Source organism: Myodes glareolus, chromosome 2 (assembly GCF_982192425.1).
Source record: "Myodes glareolus chromosome 2, mMyoGla1.1, whole genome shotgun sequence".
Classification (NCBI taxonomy): domain Eukaryota; kingdom Metazoa; phylum Chordata; class Mammalia; order Rodentia; family Cricetidae; genus Myodes; species Myodes glareolus.
Window position 1 is genome coordinate 9,480,176 of NC_142027.1, and position 19,932 is coordinate 9,500,107.

The following is a 19,932-nucleotide window of genomic DNA, read 5'->3' on the forward strand; positions in this document are numbered from 1 at the left end:
AGTCACCAACTAGGCTAGAATGCTGGCTGGCCGAGCAGCCCAAGGGATCCTTCTGTCTCTGCCTCTCTAGTGTTAGGTGGGATTACAAGTGTGCACCGCCACACCCACATTTCACATGGGTTCTAGGATTTCACTTGGGTCTTTATGTTTGCAAGGCAGGTGCTTGACTTGATGGAGCCATCTCCTCAGAAAGGTATTCTAGTTGAAATACCTTTTGAAATTGAAAAGAGTTGAAAGAGAGACATCCTGATGCTCAGAGAGATTGCAGTTCCCCATGGTGGGGGAGGCTCGGCTGTGTTAATAATGGTGGGAGCAGCATGGTAGTGTTAGCAGTGGTGGGGAGGGCATGGCTGTGTTAGCGATGGTGGGGGGGGGCATGGCTGTGTTAGCGATGGTGGGGAGGCATAGCTCTGTTAGCGATGGTGGGGGAGACATGGCTGTGTTAGCGATAGTGGGGAGACATGGCTGTGTTAGCACAGCAGGACTGTCTACTGCAGGTCTCCTTACCTGGAGAGAGCTACAAAGCCAAGAGCTTGTTTGGAGCTTAGGCTGGGTCATCCCAGGTGATCTGGGGAGCTGAACTTGGGTCTTAAAGTTTGCCTGGCAAATGCTTTATTCACTATACCGTCTCCCCAGTTGCTTCCCTGAATATTTTAAATATAAGGCTGGTTGAGTCTGTGGATTTAGAACCGGAAGATGCAGAAGGCTTTGGGGGGATTCCTGCAAAACTAAAGCTATAGCCCTGGCTCTGGACCCCAAGGAACTGCAGTACTAGCAAAGAATGAACCCAGACTCCTGTTCCCAGGAATCCTCTGAATAGAAGGGCAGCACCCAGGACAATCTCCAGGATTATTTTGTTGTCTAGATCCTTCCTGTCTCTCTCTTGAACAGAGTGGCCAAGAAAAGTGAGGATTGCATTTGTTTGTAAGTGATAGTTTTGGGGTTCAAAGTCTTGATTCATTCATTGATCAGAGAATGAAAAGGACTTCCCACTGGGGATGAGAAACAGGAAGGAGAGAATTGTGAAATAATAAAACCAGAAAAAGAACGCGAGTCGCTAAGAATGCTGGCTTTTGTGGAGTGGGGTTCGAGATAAATGGCTGTGGTGGGCCTGCTGAGGTCCCAGCACGGGGAGGGGAGAGGGGGGAGTCTCAGCAAAGGCAGTGAGATCAGGGACTGGGTGGGGGCGGTTGTCCACTAGTGTTGCAGATAAAGCTGGAAGACCAGTGTGGGGTGTGAACTCCAGAACAGAGTTCTCCTTAGGGAAAATCACATTCACTGTTGATAAAGAGACATGAATTTGGATACATGTATATATTGGTATATGACTATATAGTCAAGTACCAAAGATATATAGTTAGATGTAAAACAGAAATGGATTCTAAGCTTGAATAATTTACAAACAGGAATTTCATAGATCTAGCCATGAATGCATCATGGAAGACAGTCGTGTGACTATAGAGTGGTCAGCATCCTTGGCCCCTGCTCTTCACTCACCCCAACAACATGATACCAGTGCTGCTTTCCTAACAATGTTCTACAATGTCCCCTGGGAATGACCTCTGCCCATCCAGGACGATAGTAATACGGAGTTAGTTAAGGGGTTAGACGTGGTTAGGACGATGATGCTAGAATACGGTGCTAGACTGTCCCTGCGGCAAGGGTTATGTGAGGAAACGCACTTAACTCCCAGCACCCTGAATTTGGTATCTACTAATAACAGATAAGATGTTAAGTTAGATGGTGATACTATTTCCAAAGGTGGGGTGTTGATTAGCTTCAACTATTGAACCACCTGGGAAGAGAATCTTAATGAGGAAGTATCTAGTTCAGGTTGGTCTGTAGGCATGTCTGGGGGCAGTTGTCCAGATTATTAATGATGTCAGAGGATCCAGCCCACTGTGGGCAGAACCATTCCGTAGGCTGGGGCCTTGAACTGTGTAAGAATGACAAAAGTTAGCAAGCAAAAAAGTAGAAAGTGTGGGTGCATTTTTCTCTCTGTGTTCTTGCCGTGGTGTGATGTGACGAGCTGCTTGAGTTCCTAAAATGATGGAGTTGGGAGTCAAATAAACCCTGTCCTCCCTGGTTCCCTTTTCGTTAGTGTGTTTTCTCGCAGGCCCTAGGAATGGCACGAAGTGGAGTGAGCGAGAGCTAGTGTCACCCGTCAGCTTGGCTAGGATGTACTTGGATGAACACCAGCCTAGATGTTCTGGGAAGGTGATGTTAAGAAGAGTGAGCACTATGCCAGTAACCCCTGAGTGAAGCAGACTGTGTTCTGTAGTAGGCTTGGAAATTCTGCCTCCAGCTGCCGCCTGGCTCCAGCTGCAGCTGACGCCTTCCCTGGCCCTCCAGCTTGCAAAGCCATGGCTTCCCATCCGTACAGAGACAAGAACCAAGTCCTTTAAGAGAGAAAATCACCCATGGCTGAGGCCTCAGCTCTTTGCCAAGAAGTGGACTTGCTTGCAGCAGGAAGGATGATCATCTGACTGGACGCTCGCCAGGAAAAAGGATGATGGAGACGGTTAAATGCCTTGGCCCAGCAGGGTCAACCATTGACTGTGGGTCTCCAACTTTTATCTTTTCCAACTGCTAATTTCTGGGGTTGCTCCATTCTGTACTTCTGTGTCTGAATCATGAACATGACCTTTTCTCTCTGCCTTGTATTTATGGCTTTATCTATTTTGTAGCTTGTTTGTCAGCTGCAGAAAATTTAAAATCAAATAATACCTACCCCTCTCACAACAGAACTTAGCCTTACTGTATGCTCTGTTCCATTTGGTTCTGTCCCAGCAGGCATGTCTCGTCTCATTTCTCTTCTCTGTCTGCTAACGCTGTCTGAAATCCACCCCACACTCCTACCTGTGTCTGTGGAGAACTGTCTGCAGGGTTCCTGTCTCTATACCCAGCTCCACAGAGGCCCAAGCTCTGTATACACACGAGGCCTGCCCCTCTTCTGTGTATTAAACCACCTCTAGATCACTCTAATACCCACTCCCACGGAAATGCTATGTCAGTCCTTGCTCCACTGTGCTGTGGAGGGGACAATGGTGAGGAGCGTCTGTTCATGTTTATAACAGACCCCGTGCTTTTTCCTGAATATCTGCTGTCTGGGATTGGTTAAATCCAGGGATTTGGAACGTGCAGACACCGAGCGTTGACTAAACAGAGTTTATAACTCAGCTGTCGCTTGGAAAACAATGATTTAGAAAATAGTAAGGAAAAGCTCAAGGTGTTGTGGAATGAAGGCAACGCAGAAATTGTGAGGGTGTTTCCAGGGAGAAAGCAGCTGTGTGTACTTCCAAGGGTCCCTCCTACATGCCCACTGGCAAGCTGCCCGACTTGGCCTCTCTTGTTCTTGGCAGTTGCCAGTGTGAGGAACCATTCAGCCTTAGCAGGGGCCTCAGGCCAGGGCTCCACCCAGGAGCTCCACTTACGATTTGTTCAAGAGCAGACCACAGACCAAAGATCCCTTTCACAGAGGGCTGTGGACTTCCTCTGTCTCCCTCGAAGTCCAGGTTCTCCAGACTTCTGCTCAGCATCATGAAATTAATTTAGTGAGCCTCAGATACAGAGGAGGGGGGAGAACAGGATTGTGTTAGACACGTGTGGACTTGCTTTGCCTATGTGCAGTGTGTATGGCATATGTGTATATGGATCTGAGCATGTCTGTTTTGTGGTACATAGCATATATGTTCGTGGCGGGAAGAATGTGTCTATGGAGTATTAGTGTTGCGTGTGGGCTTAAGACAGAACAGAAAGGTAAATTGAGGAGACTCAGGAAGGAACAGAAGCCCCTCCCTTCTGTATCTGGTTTGCGTTTCTTGCCTACAGACACCCGGCACTTGCCTTTCTAAGGGACTTTAAACAGAAGAGTGAAAACACGAACTGAAACAAGCTTGCCTTAGACCGAACGGGTTGGAGGTCTGTGACCTTTGACATTAACCTTGTCAGTTTTCCCCCTCACATCCCTAATCTTGAGCAATAGCTTTTGTAAATTACCTCACAATTTCACTTACCAAAGGAAATTATTAGAGGTATGAGAGATAAGTAAGACCGCTCATATTTATAACTCAAATTAATAACATATTTACTTAGCTTCTGAACCTGGTTGTCAACGCTCTTTGGGGAGAGTGTAGTTTTAGAAAACCACAGAATATTGTTAAGACCCGTAGACACCACCCTACTTGCTTAAATCTAAAGCGTGTACTATCTATTTCCCTTTCTTTACTTAATAACCCAACTTTGTTTCAACTGATTCATGCTGGAATTAATTTCTGTTAATTAATTATGATCCCAGCCATACCTCAGTCTCCTAAGTGGAATACACCTCAGATTTTTAGCTGACAGCTCCATCTCCTGGGGCTGCTAGGTGTGTGTGGTGTATGTGTCTAGGTTGGTTTGTTGTGGTGTGTGTGAGTGTGTGTATCTCTCTCTCTCTCTCTGTGTATGTGTGTGTGTGTGTGTGTATAGATATGTATTCCTATCATCAATGCTGTGATGAGAAGAGAAGTGGTTTGCTCTGAGGCTAACGGAACACCAGCTCTTTGTAAAGCTCTGGACCTAACTATATTTCTTAAATACACTTAAATTTCTGTACGTAAATATATTTCTTAAAGACTTATTTTACCTTGTTAATGCATCTCTCTGTGTATGTGCAAATGTGTGTAAGTGTCTTCAGAGGCCAGAAGAGAGTGCTGGGTTTCCTGGAGCTGGAGCTGGAGGTGCCTGTGAGCTGTCATGTGGGTGCTGGGAACTGAACCTGGGTCTGCTCAAGAGCAGCCAGTGCTCTTAACTGCGGAGCCATCTCTTCAGCCTCCTAATTTGGTTTTTGAATATTACATTATTACATTCTTTTTCTTAAATTAGGGATATAGTATTAGTTTTCCATCACACACTGTGATGCCAGTGACAAGCAGCTTACAGTGAGGTCAGGTTTATTTCGGGCTCAGGATTGTGGAACGCAGTGGTTTTGGAGCTCTGGTGAGGGTGGCATGTCATGGCGAGCGTGTGTGCCAGAGCAAAATCCACTCCGGAAGCAGGAGGGAGGAGAGACTGACATTCCTTAATCCCTTTTGGGAGCATGCCCAATGACCAAAGAACCTCTCACAGGGAACACCCCCTAAAAGTTCTACCCCTTCCAACAGCAACATTCTAAGAGCTAAGCCCTCACCATGACAACTGGCCATGGTGACCCTCACACAAGCCTCAGAAATGGGCAAGTGTCCACTTAGAATGTGGCCCGTGTTTGTTTGCACTGGATTGTGCTTTGCTTCCTGTGGGTCATAACCAAGCATGCAGAGCCTTGAAACCCCACGGCTTTCCCCCCTACGTTCCCATACCTGAAAGGCCAGTTTCCTAATGCAAACAGATGATCTTGCTCAAATCTGCCCAGGCTCCCACAGCACGCAGGATAACATGCGATTCCCACTAAGACGACCAGGGCTCCCTGCCCTCACACAGGCTTCCTGCCTTAATCCTCTTTCCTAAGATTCACTCCCGCAGCGTCTCTGCCAACCCAACCTCTACCTTGAGATATTTGCTCTGCACACAAACCCTGTGCCCTTCTGTCTCTTTCTTGGTTCCTTCCTTCCCTTCTGGAATCAGTTAAACTGTACTCGAGGTGGTCAGCTCTTGTGCAGATACAGGCCAGGCACCTTGGAAGACTGTGCTGCCCATGTGTGAAGCTGTTGGGAAGAGATTCTGCAGCCTGTTGTGATGTAGCAGTTTTGTCCTTAACACCTTCAGCTGCCCCATTCGGTGTCTCAGGAACATTTGGGCCTCGGCGGAGGGTTGCCAACCACCTGTTTCTGCCCTGCTTAGCCTTCCTTCTGTATCTTTAGGAAGGTCACCTCACAACGTCTGCCAAGGCGGGCCCAGATCTCACTTCCAATCTCTCTGAAAACACACTGATGAAATTCAGTAGGAAGTTTTTACACCATCGAATCATTGAGAGACTCAAAATCATGCAGGGCATGTAATTCTAGAAAAACGGGGCTTGTGACAACTCAGCCTATAAAGTTCTTACTTTGGAATCTTGAGGATCGGACTTCAAACTTCAGAATCCACATTAAAAAAAAAAAAACTGGATGTGGTCATATGCACAGGTAACCTTGGCATTGCGGGGGTGGAGCTGGGCAGGTGGGGCTGGGCTTGCTGTCCAACCAGGCTAAACTAATTGAAGAGCTTCGGGCCTGCCGAAGATGCTATCTCAAAACAAACCAACAAATCAACTAACTGAAAAACCAAGAAACCAACAAGGAAGGTTGAACTCTGTGTTCCACACAAACCAGTATCTACACGAACACTCCTCTCTCTCTCTCTTTCTCTCTCTCTCTCTCTCTCTCTCTCTCTCTCTCTCTCTCTCACACACACACACACACACACACACACACACACACACCATACAAAAAGGAAACAAAAGACTATTTGACATGCAGATGTTTCTTGCTCATTTCCTTCTATGTTGAAAATACAGAAAGCGGCAAGGAAATGTGTTGACTGCAGCTAACCTTCCGAACACCCCAGCTTTGCACCAGGTAGAATCAGTGGCTCCACTCTTGACCACTGGGCCCAGTGGGAGCTGTGATCACTGACGCTGTCCAGGAACATGGAGAGAGAACTGACAGCCTAGGAAAAGAGTCAAATTCCAGACCCGCTGTGCAGTCGCTCAGGTTCGCGTTCTTGCCAGGCCAGGCAACGGCTGCACCTTAGGGATGTCTGCCCATGCCTTTATAAAGGTTAACGCCAGAAACAGAGAAGTCTGTATGTGTCGAGTCATGCCCCAAACTCCATTCATATGCTGATATTGCAACCTGCCGTAATCTTCGAAATACGACCGTATTTGGATATATAATCTTTAAAAAGGTTAAATGAGGTTATTAGTCTGGGTGCTAATTAATATGACTTTTTTTTTTTTAAAAAAAGATTTGTTTATTTTGATGGTATGTGCACGTGTGCTTTGCCTGCGTTTGGGTACCATGACCATGCCTGGTACCCAAGGAGACGAGAAGAGGATGCTGGGTTCCCTAGAACCAGAGTTACAGGGTGTCTAACCCCACCTGGTGCTGGACCAGTCCAGATCAGGACACAAGCACAGGAGGGGCCGTGTGAAGATGCAGAGAGACTCCAGCCAGTGAGGTCTTAGGTTAAGAAACCAACCCTGTGCATACAGTAACGCTAGTTTCAGTCTCCAGATTGTGAGCAAAGGTATTTTTGTTGCATGAGGCTGTGGCTCTTTGTTAGGGCAGCCCTAGGAAAATACCCCGTGGCCATCTTTGGGGGGTGGGGAGGGTTCCTATAGCGCCTTTCCTATTAGGAAACAGCGCTCTCTGCTGGTTCTTTATGTTCGTGACTCAGAACTAATGAGTTCCATGTGAGAACTGCAGGGTATTGAAATGTTCTTTACAGACCTCTTTATGAGCATGCATAAACAATATAAAATTTTATGGAATTATTTTTATATTTATTTATCTTCTTTTTTTGGAGCTAGGGTCTCACTATGTAGCCTTGGCTAGCCTGGTGCTTACTACATAGACCAGGCTGGCCTCAAACTCGGAGATCTGTCTGAAGTCATATACCAACAGCCCGGCTATTTATTCCTGATGGATCCAGTGTTAAAATACAATTATTCCTCCTCCCCTGGGTTCCACAATGACAAGTATAACAAGGCACAGGCAGAAGATATTTGAAAAGAAATTGCATCTGGGGTTGGGGAGACGGCACAGTGTAAGGCACTTGCTGTGCGAGCTAAGGGTCCGAGTTCAGGGCCTCAGCAACCCTGAGGAAGCGGGGCTGGCAGCACACACCTGTGACCCCAGGCCTGGGAAGGTGACAGAGACAGGTAGGTCCCTGGAGCCCACTGACTGTGCCCTCTAACCAGGTCACCGAGTTCAAGGTTCACCAGGAGACCCTGTCTCAAAAAATATCATAAAGAGTGATTGAGGGGAGATGCTGGAATATTGACCTCTGACCTCCACACTTGTGTACACTCATCCCACTTCCAAACAAACAAAAAATATTTTCCTAAACCTTTATTGTAAAACTGCAGTCTTTAACCTTGTCTGTTGTTCCAAGGTTTACTCTATGAGTGCTCTGTTTCCAAGAAGAAAATGCTGTCTAGTTGTGGCTTATCACCAACCTGTGTCCTGCCCTGTGCCCCTGGAGGTCAGGGACTATCGTGAAGGTTATGGGCAGAACCAGAGGTCAAACTCCAGCGCATTTAGGTTCGAACCTTAGACTGTCCTCCAGCATCAGCCTCCGAGCTGCTGGTGTGAGCCGCAAGCAACCAAAGCCTTTTCCAAAGGCTTATGGTGAAAAAGGGAGACTTAGCTTTTTGGCTGGTGCTAGGCATGACCCACATATCCTTCTGGCTTTTGTTTTTTTTTTTAAACAGCAATAAAACAAAATGAAAGGGGAAATCTCACAGTTGGGTTCCAGGTGTGGATGCCATTCAATGGTTCCAACAACCTTTACAAAATGCTCGGTTTTGTCTCTCAGTCTGGGTTAGGAGTGGCACATTTTTGTGGGGAGCAAAGAATGCCTTTTCTGGATGCACAAGAGAAATCTAACTGAAGTAATGAGGTTAGTCTGTCCAGCCTTGGCCTGAGCAGGGCAGCATTTCTACAGGGAAAGTCTTGGCACAGCCAGCCGCTCAGAGGGGAGGCAGTGTGGTCACTGTTCCCTTTAGGAGAACAAGGAGCTCCCAGTGGCTGCTCGCTTGAACTTCTCCCTAACTCCAAGACTGATACTGAAGACAAATCTGAGAAGGCCATCACGAATAATAAAACCCAGAGACAGATATTGGGGTTCAAGCTGAAGATCAGAAAAGCAGATCAGTCAAGACACCAGAGAAGTCTCACCTCTCCCAAGGCTGGGCGACTGCATACTGAGCCCTGAGCCTTTGTCTCCTCCCGTCTTATAGTCCCCAAAGGCATGTGACCCCCTAGTAGTGGGATTAAAGGTGTGAGCCACCACCACCTGGATCTGATTCTGCATTGATCTTGTATAGCCCAGGGTGGCCTTGAACTCACAGAGGTCCATCTGCCTCTGTCTCCCAAATCCTGAGATTAAAGGTGGGTGTCACCACTGCAGTCTCTAGTGACTTAGTTTTACCCTCTGATTTTCAGGAAAGCTTTACTTATTTAAAACATAAATAAAATATTGCTATAGGCATCTTGGGCACACGTCACATGCAAGGGGATTCAACAGTGAACTGGAAGTCACAGACACTGCTCTCCTATCATTTCCTTGCACACCTACTACGCGCTACCTCTGGACAGAGTGGTGACCCTAGCTAAGCGAAGTCTTAACGGTCTGAAAGCATGAGATGTTAAGCCCTTTGGATCCAGTTAAATACCTCATCTGCTTTCAAGCAAATGCATAGTTGGGTGAATCTGTGCTCTGAAATGAGGGAGCGCTTTCTGAGAACACCAGGATCTCAGAAATACTGGTGAGAGCAGAGCGTGGTGGATTTCGCTCTTGACACCACAGAACCCACTTAGGGAGCAGCCCCAGCTTTGTAACTCCTGTGTACAACAATAATTACGTTTGATGATCTGTTGTCTCAGTCTCCTATAGAATAGACACTGCAAAAGGGAGGCATGGCTAGTTGAAGGTGGAGGGATAAAGAAGGGAAAGAAGTGGCTAGTGGGGTAGAGACACACGTGACCACGAAAACAGGCCATGCGAATCAAATGCCATCGTTTTTGGCCTCGAGAAAGCTCTTACCGGCTGTAGTTAGCGCTGGCTCTGCCGCCTCCACGGAGGGTTTGCTGCTCGGAGCTCTCAATGCCCTGTAGATGGTTCTGCTTTTCTTCCCTGTTTCATCCTCGGTGACTGCTCTGTGGCAAGACCTGTGTCCCCCTTTCCTTCCTTCTTCTTTTTCCTGTTCTGAGACACCGCAGAGCTGACATGCCAGTTCTGATTATATGCAAAACTGACTAACAATGGCCAACAGTTTCATCCTGAGATCTGGATGCAGTTTAGCAATCATTAGGCCTTGAGCAACAGTTTCCTCTGAGCATAAAAATGCTCACAATCGAGGCATATATTGCTCTATATGATTTATCATCCTCATTGTCATCATTATCCTCGTTTTGAGACAGGATCTCATGTAACCTCGGACGGCCTGGAAGTCTCTGTGTAGCCAAAGATGGCCTTGAACTCCTGATCCTCCTGCCTCCACCTAGTGAGTGCTGGGATTACGGAAGTATGCCACCGCTCCTGGTTTATGTGGCCCTGCGGATCCATTGCAAGGCCTCATACATGCCTCATACGTGCCGGGCAAACTCGCAACCCACAGAGCTGCCTCCCAGCCCAATGCAGTGTGTTATTATTCTTGTCCTCTGCTCTGCTTGTGGGTCACGTGCAGTATCTTAACTTCTCCTTCCTTCCCCAAAGGGTCAAGTCATCCTGGTGTCTTGTTCAATCTGGTCTTTTCCTGTCTCCACAAAAGGTCCCCAGCACTTCCGCTTGTGAGCAGTCTCTTGGAGAGGTCTTTTTCCCAGAGTGACTTAACTACCATCTTTGATATATCTACACTCCAATTATGAAGTTCCTGTTTTATGTATGTAATATATACACCCCCTTAGGCTTCTATTGCTGAAATAAAACCAAGAAGAAAGCATTGACTTCAGCTTTCAGTCCCACGTCACAGTGCATCAGTGAGGGACGTCAGGACAGGATCTCCCCCAGGGCAGGAACCTGAAGGCTGGTGCAGAGGCCATGGAGGGGTACCGTTTGTTGGTTTGCTCTTAATAGCTTGCTCAGCCTACTTTCTTATATACCCTGGGACCACTGGTCCGGGTGGCCCCATCCACAATACGTTGGGCCCTCCCACATCAATAACCCAATCAAGAAGATGCACCAGAGGCTTGCCTCCAGGTCAGTCTGGTGGGGGTACTTTCTCAGTTGGGGTTTCCTCTTCCAAAATTACTCTCAACGGACATAAAATCATCCAGCACTATGTCTGTCTGTCTATCTATCTATCTATCTATCTATCTATCTATCTATCTATCTATCTGCATTACTTTTCTTTGTTCTTGAGATTTCACACAGATATGTGAAATATGATCATATTTATTTCCAGTTTCTCCATCTCCAGCTCCTGCCGTATTCTCCCCAGTAGTTCTCACTCCAGTTTCATGTTCTGTTTTATAGTCCACCAAGTCCAGTTAGTGCTGTACACGTGTACATGGATGTGGGACCATTCACACCCTAGAGGAGGGGAACTCTGGTGTAGGAGGTCCTTCTGTATTTGTGTTGCTTTCATTGGTTGAATAAAGAAACTGCCTTGGCCTTTTGATAGGGAAGAGCTTAGGTAGGCGTGGAAAAGAGAACTGAATTCTGGGAGGAAGGAAGCAGAGTCAGAGAGAACCACTACGAAGCTACCAGGTCAGAATGCTGAATCTTTCCCGGTGAGCCATGACCTCATGGTGACATATAGATTATTAGAAATGATAATTTCTATAAGAGGCTAGAACTAATGGGCCAAGCACTAATTTAATTAATACAATTTCTGTGTGATTATTTTGGGGGTTAAGCTAGCCGGGCGGCAGGACACAGCCTGCATCTCCTACAACAGAACCCTACCAGTGGCCACGTCCTCAAAGGAGAACCTCACTTCTCCAGCACCTATCAACTGCCATTAGGTCCTCGGTAAGTGATGGGGCCTGGGGATTGTCTACCCCACTGTCCTGGCTGGTTTAATAACACAAGCTAGAGGTATCCAAGAGGAGCAATTGAAAAAAATACCTTCATAAAACTGGGCTGTGTGCAAGCCTGTGTGAAGTTGTCTTAATTAGTGACTGATGTGGGAAGGCCCAGACCATTTTGGATGGGGACACTTCTGGGCTGGTGGTCCTGGCTTCTATAAGAAGGCAGACTGAACAACCCATGGGGAACAAGCCTGTAAACAGCACCCCTCCATGACCTCTGCATCAGCTCCTGCCTCCAGGTCCTGCTCTGTTTGAGTTTCTGCCTTGGTTTCTCTCAAAGGACTGTGTGTGATTCAGGATATGTAAGCCAAATAAACCCTTTCTTCCCCAAGATGCTTTTGGTCACAGTGTTTCACTGTTGTGGTAGAAGCTGTAACTCTGATGACACCTATGCTGGGATTTTGGCTCTGGGCCTGGGTGTCAGGTTCCTACTATTGAAAAGTGTGGCAATTCACTCCCAAGGAGTGGTGTGAAGATTGAAAAAAAAAAAAACTTTGTGTAACTTTAGACTGGTTCGCGATGGCTGGATAAACATTTGCTGCCTGAGGAAACTTCACATCAGACACCGAAGTCATCTTCCTTGATAACAAAGTATACACAGCCAGTTGTCATGGCAACTGCAGCTTCAGTAGATGGGAGAAGGCAGTAGAAGGACCAGAATCTTGATGGCAGAGTGGGTTAAACAGAGAGAAGTCTCAACGATGTGATTATAATCTCAAAAAGAGAGTTAATTTTAAAAGAGTGGTCTCAAGAAACAAAAGCTATCCATATTCTCCAAGTAGAGCTATTTCTTTAGAAGGAGAACAGGTAAGAGTTGCCACAAGGAGAATCACCCAGAGAGGAGCTTTCTGCTGCTGTTTCTCGGCCTCTAGCGATCTGGTACATTCTTTGCTTCCTTTAAAACCCTGTCCTGCAGGAAAGTGTTACTAGCGGTGACGACAGGGCCAGGGCGATTCGTCTGTCTCTCTGCTCCAGCTGACAGTCTGGGTCCGTGGCCATGGCCGTGGATCCTAAGCCAGGGAGCAGACTCACAAGTGTGTGAACACGTATCATACGACACGTTGGGAAATAGGGCTGCTTCAGAGCAAATCGCTCCTGTAGTAGTTTCCATGATAAACACCACTCCCTAAGTAACTCAGTGAGGAAAAGGTTTATTTTGCTTATAGGTTACCTTCCATCATCAGGGGATGCCAACGGCAGGAACTCCAGGCAGAAACCTGGAGGCAGGAACTGAAGCAGAAGCCATGGAGGAGTGCAGCTTACTGGCTCGCTGCTGCCCGTGGCATGTTCAAATGGTGATTCATGGTGGGATGCTCCATTCCATATAAACCATCAATTAAGAGAATGTCCCCATAGACTTGCCCATAGGCTAATCTGATATAAGCAATTCCTTCGCTAAGGTTCCCCCTTCCCAAGGCTCTAACTTCATTCGAGTTGACAAAAATCTTAACTTTTCCACTGATAGATGTTATGGCCGCTCTCACCAGAAGGTGGCGCTGTTTCTCAAGGAACGGGGAGGAAGCCCGTAAACCGGCTATGAGTTCATTTCAGTGTGTGAAATGACTGTAACAGGAGGTGGCTCCATCATCCTTTCATTTTCCTGGCAAAACGCAGAGATCCAAAGACCAAGAGGTAAGTGCAAATCAAATACTCTTTCACAAAGTCACACTACAGATTTCTAACGGAGACAAAGCCAGACACAGGATTCCTGGTTCACAAATTCTGCAGTTTTCCCCACAATAAGTGTCCTGATCTAAATGCTAAATGTTCTCTCGTCTGTCTGTCTATCTGTCTCTCTCCCTCTCTCCTCTCTCTCTCTCTCTCTCTCTCTCTCACACACACACACACACACACACACCTTTCATACATACAGATACACAAACACACACCTACACGCCATTGAGACAGACAGACATACACGCATGCATGCACACCACACTACACCAAGCAAATAACAACTTGAAAACAGAGTGAATCATTTGATGGCTAAACGTGATATTTCCAAAGCTTTAAGCTACTGAATTTCTCACCTTTTCCAATGTCTGTTATTCTCAATTACAAGCCAGGATCGAGCTGCAATTTATAATAAGCCATTTTAATATATTTGTGATAATCTACTCATATTTTCCCACATTTAAATGAAGAAGAACAATCACAAAGGATGACATTAAACACTGCATTGTCTTCCTTGAAATGTAGGTAAAGTTAAAACACTGTGTAAAGACACACGCGGAGGTTACAGACTTTAGAAGGGGCTCACGGGAGACAGAAGCGGCTCTCAGGCAGTCAGCCATCTTTGACCTCGCTCTTCAGAGTGAAGCCACTAGGAATGGACAGAGCTAGTGCCGTTCCACAGGTGAGCAGATTCTGAAACTGTCTTTTAGGAGTTTCCTACTCTGATGTCCTTGTTAGTTTCTCATCAACTTGACACAACTGGATTCCTGTCCTCTGGGAAGAGAGGACCCTGGCTGAACAGAGGCCCCCATCCCACCAGCTTGTGGACAAGTCTGTGGGGGCGCTTTCATGATTCATGATTGATGTGGGGGGGCCCAGTCTGATGTGGGTGGTGCCATCCCTGGGATGGTGGCCCTGGGATCGATAGGAAAAGCAGGCTGGACAAGCCTTTGGGGAGCACGCCAGAAAGCAGCTCCCCTCTGTGGTCTCTGCATCAGCTCCTGCCTCTGGGACCCTGCCCTAACTTCCCTCATGGATGGACTGTGTGGTGATGTGGGAGCTAAATATTTTCTTTCCTCTTTGAGTTGCTTTTCATCACATCTACAGAAAACACACGAGAACTCCTAAAACAAGCGGTTTTCTCTATTTCAGGAGATGGGGAGCACTGTGGAGGCAGGAACGGCTCTGCTTTCTCTTGTGGATCTGGATCCAGTCAACGTAGCCTGGAGGCTGTGTCTTAGAGAGTCCCAGCTCAGCAGAAGTGTAGGATTTGCCTCTGCACGACACTGGAGCCCTTCTGGAGATGCTGGTCACACTACAGACATCATTGCAGGCCTGGGTTCATCCCATTCCTTGTTCTTGTGTTGTTTCCCTTCAGAGCTAAGGGAGATTTGTGAGAACGGATCATTTCTGGAATAGGTTTTCAGTATGTACATTGCGGCATTTGGGACATATGTATGCCAAGAGAGTCACTGATGTGTGTTCTCTTCCCTATCTGGTGAACTCTACTCTGGTGTGGCCAGGGCTTCTCGACTAGGCTCTGCAATGGAAGTGTTCTCAGAGGGAGAACCATTTCTTTCCCTTCTTGGTGGCCACAAGAGGGAGGGGCTCAGTGCTAGTGGCCACTGCGGCCTTGTTACCTTTCTCCTTAGAGATGCCTGGATTCTGTTGATGTGCGCCCACCTTCTCTACTTCTAAATAAGCAACCTTGGAAAGGCTTTTCTAGTGACCAGCACACAGCTGGGAAGCCCTCCGGGTGCTCACAGTAAGGCAGGGGGGTCACATGTAGCTCGCCCTGCAAAGCCCTGCATACTGAGCTTACAGTCAAGCCATGCACCTCCCAAATATAAATGAGAGAAGGCCCTGCTCCTCTTCTGCATTACTGATTATTATCTAATATTACTTTGTGGGTGTGAAGATTGAAGCCAGGGCCTCACTCTGCCAGGCGAGAGCTCCACCACTAAGCTGTGTCCAGGACCCTCCTTTGCTATGTTTCCTTTTAAACCACACCTAAAGCAAGATAGTGACGACAGAAAGAACACATGTCAGAAAGAACAGGTGCCAGTAAGAACATGTGTCACGCCCGTTTGGGGGAATTACCTCTTGTAACTCCCAAGCTCAACAGATTGCTCTACAACACCAGGTCTTCGTGTTTTCTGATCAGAGAAATGGCGGTCTTGCCACACTGGACTTAGCCGAAGTTGCCTTGTAGGTCGGGCCGCCATCTTCCCTTCTGCTCCCCAACACCTGCGGTGACAGCTTATAAAGTACCAGTGACTGCGAACAACTTATGCTGGAGAGGGTGTGGGAAAGGGAACACTTCTGCATTGCTGGTGGGAGTGCAGGCTGGTACAGCTCCTTTGGATGTCAGTGTGGCGAGTTCTTAGAAAATTAGAAAACAACCTTCCTCAGCACCCAGCAAAACCACTTTTGGGCATAGATCCAAAGGATGCTCAATCGTGCCACAAGGACATGTGCTCAACTGTGTTCATAGCAGCTTTGTTTGCCATAGCCAGTATGTGGAAACAACCTAAATGCCCCTCTACTGAAGAATGGATAAGGAAAATGTGGTACATTTACACAATGGAGTGCTACACAGCAGAAAAAAAAATAACGACATCTTGAAATCTGCGGGCAAATGGATAGATCTAGAAAACATCATTTTGAGTAAGGTAATCCAGACCCAGAGAGACAATTATCACATGTACTCACTCATGTAGTTTTTAAACATAAAGCAAAGAAAACTAGTCTACAATTCACAATCCCAGAGAACCTAGACAACAATGAGGACCCTAAGAGAGACATACATGGGTCTAATCTACATGGGAAATAGAAAAAGACAAGATCTCCTGAGTAAATTGGGAGCATGGGGACCATGGGAGAGGGCTGAAGGGGAGGGGAGAGGAAGGGAGGGGAGCAGAGAAAATGTATAGAGCTCAAGAAAAATGAATTAAAAAAAGAAAAAAGTGACACCCAAAGCAAGTGGTGACCGCATTTACTAACAACAGAATACCCCAGTGGGAGGTTACAGCTGGCTTTAGGGATCCAGCGTCCTCTTTGATGTCTGGGGACCTCTCTATGTGGCAGTGGCAGCAGCAGAGACCGCCAGCCTGTTATAATAGCTGTAGTCTCTGCAGTGACGGTATGGCCCATTTTTAGGGCAGCACTGGAGTGGACCAAATAAGAAAATAAGTTTTGCAGAAAAAAAGTCTCAAGCTGAATGGACACTGTGGCCACGGCTCCAGACTGTTTTCTTTCCGCCCACAGTGGTGGCTCACACCTGTGGTCCCAGCACTGGAGGGCTAAATAGGATGATTGCCGTGACTTCCATGCTAACCTAGGCTACGCAGTGTGCTCCGGGCAAGCCTGATCTACAGTATGAGATCTTGTCTAAAACACAAAATGAAAACCAACAGAACCATAAGCAGAACCATGCCCTTATTTCAGTTTTGAAACACTTTACGTTTTATTATTAAAAAATTCTCCCTCTTTATCAAATTATTGTTAGTTGACAAAAAATGCACACCCTTCATGCCCTGAAAGGTACGACGTGTTGATTCACATCGACACTGTAAAATGATGCACTATTAGTGTAATTAACAGATACATCATTTCCTATGTGACCATTTTTGTGTGTGAGAGATTTTTTGGTGAGATGACCTAAGACACTTTCTTCACAAACTTCAAGATAGAGCTTGCTGCTATTGATCCAGAGTTACCTTGCTGCTCACTGGGTCTTGAGACTAAACAGTTCCAAATACATCGATCCTAAAATATCCCCGTCACTAACAATTTTAGTCCCAGAGAGTTAGCCACACACTTCTTCTTTGTTCCTTAGATTTTATTTTCAGTAAAAAACAACAAAATCTATTTGACAACACATTAAATGGCTATGTACATTAAATTGTGGCTCACACAGAGACTTGACTAAGGTTCCAGGCAAACACTTCCAACTGTCTTTCTGCCCTGTTTTGGTCTGGTACAGGCATGTTCACTCTACTGGTTGGGAAGAAGTTTTAAGAACTATTTTGAAAATCAGGGCAATAAAACAAATTATAGTGTATATCACATTTGCACATCCCAAATATGTGCCCTGGTTCATTAGTTATGGTTCATATTTATGTTATTGGTGCTCATTTTAGAAATCTCAGACAATTAATAATAATAACAATCCCTCCTTTCAAAGTGCAAATTAGCAAGAAACCAGAGCAACCATATCTGAATATCCTCCCCGCCTCCCCTCCCCGGGAGGCTTTAGAGTGAACTTGCAGAAACTGGACAGGAAAGTGAATTCTTTAAACTCAGAATGTAAAGGGAAACGGTAAAGTTGGCATTATTCTCAGTTGTTTATTGAGTTTCCACTTTACGATACAAGGGGGATTGTGTCTATAATTTACATGTGAGGGATAGAAGTTGTGCTATTTATTTTTAGCAGTTGTGTTTTTAAAAAATACCCGATTGTAATTCTTGTTACCAAACCTAACTGTGCATGCTGCTGCAGGTTTGCGGCCGGAGATAAAGCCAGAGAAAACAAAAATTCCAGGCTGCGAGACAGAGGGTTGTGCGTTCTCTACCTCGACTGCCTTTTTTCTTTTAGATTTAAAAAGATATATCACTTAGTTTTTGTTTTTTAAAATTATCATTAGGGGAACCTAGGTTAAGAGGAAGGAAGCAGAGCTTTTGCAAGGACTGTGACACCAGTGCCCACACAAAGGACTTCTGGGCACAGGAGAAGCAGAACTGAGATGGTCTTCAGTGGCTTTTAACTGTGTCAGGAAACAGTCTGGTTTCCCTGGAAGCTTCATCACAGAGGGGCGCGCGCGAGAGACTTAAAAACACCCTTCCGGGTGACTTGAGTCCAAGTGGAATCAGCTTTTCTCTTTGAGTTGTGATTGATTTCAGCACAGTTTGGACTTTTTCTCTCCGACATGTGTGATCTTTGCAGCCCATGTTAGCACATTTCCCTCTCTGGAACTCAAGTCCGAATGCAAACTCTTAAGCCTGAACCCTCCTCCGAGGGCAGAACCCAGCTGACAGCTGACACCCTTCCACGCCCACGGCTGAGGCCACGTGGGAGCTGGTGTAGATCCCAAACCAGCTTGAAAATCAATGTCCAGCAAAAGGAGAGAGACAATCTCTGGAAACCATGGGAACGTGAAATGCCAGGTAACAAATATACCCAGGCTTTCTTTTCAGAAAGTTTCCATGGGAGCCTGGGCCAGCCCGAAAGCAGAAAGAACAAAAATAGCCGTGTGGTGCTCAGGGCCGTGTTACCATATTGTGCTCAACGTGAGGTTATTAATTTCACAGTTTTCACAGATAAGTTTAAACATAGGAACATGTCACAAATAAGCCTCGGTCTCAAGGAGGCGGTTCCAACTGGGAATTAACAGCCTGCAGTTTTTGAATTCAGCCGAGTCCCCAAGGGCCAATCAATATTGGTGACAATTATTCTTAGCACAGGGCCCAAATGCAGTGGGTGTGTTTTTGTCCGTGGTATCAAGGTGGGAGAGTGTGATAGAGAAATAAGCAAATTCCCCAGGGGCCCACGGTGACTCCCGACAGCTGCGGCGGGCGGGTGAGTCCGCTGTGGGTCTCTCTGGCGTGTTTCTTCGAATAGTCCCATAATGACCCCATTATTTTAACCCTTGAACATGAGCAATGTTTGATAGGCAGCTAGAAAAAGCCTAGTGTCAAACAAAGAGAGCATGGTGGGGAAAAAACGTAAACAAACCGGAATGCTCTCTGGAAGCAGCTGCCGGGAGCATCGCACATACACAAGGTTTATTTACCAGCTCCGGTTTCTAAGCCGCAGCCTCTCAGGGGCCAGTGCTGGGGACACAGGTATGTCCTCGTGAGGCAGAGTCCCTTTGCATTCTACAAGGAGAGGAAATAAAACTATTTTTCTCCCGTAATTATTTTTTTTCCTGAAGAAAGATACTGGCTTATGCAAACCGATCAAATTTTGTTTTCTTTGAAGAGTTTTGCTTACACGTATTTTTTGTTTTTGCTGTATTTTTGAGGGAGTTGAGAAATAGTGAAAGTGGGGAACAAGGAATAGAAAACCAGAGGTGGACCAGAGCGTAAAACAGCAGGTCACGTTCCTTTACTTGGTAGGGCTCAGGTTTAAGTGAGTTGGCCCTAACCTTGAGGGATATGTTGACCACACTAACAGAGTTGGAATTAGCTGGGGACAGAAGGGATAAACAGAGTACTCAGACAGAACAAATTAGAAAATATGCGTTTTGAGTTTTCTGGTCCTCGACAGAGAGTCTCTTTTTGTCCTTCTCTGGAACCTAATTCTGGCTTTCCACCTACTTTCACGTCCAGCTAATTAGTCATTTAAAATGTCAGCTTGCCAGGGAGCTAAAGCGATCTAATGCCGTAGTAAAGAAGAGCAACACGCAGCCGGTCAGCGCTGCGCTCCGCTTCCGTTGTGTTCTCATGCTGGTGGTTTTCTGAAATAAACACCACAGGCAGGGAAGATTCTAGAACAGAAACAAAGGGAAAGCAGAAAAGTCCCCTGATAAAAAACCAGCCTCTT

At 46.3% G+C, this 19,932-nt stretch overlaps 1 protein-coding gene across 1 annotated transcript in view; it reads right to left on the minus strand.

The window, feature by feature from the left end:
* Ifnar2 (interferon alpha and beta receptor subunit 2) overlaps positions 1–9,848 on the minus strand; it is an 82,438-nt gene extending 72,590 nt beyond the window's left edge. Inside the window, exon 1 of the mRNA XM_048422985.3 lies at positions 9,727–9,848. The gene's annotated coding sequence lies outside the window, so the exon portion shown is untranslated. The remainder of the gene's footprint in view (positions 1–9,726) is intronic.
* Positions 9,849–19,932: the final 10,084 nt, after the last annotated feature.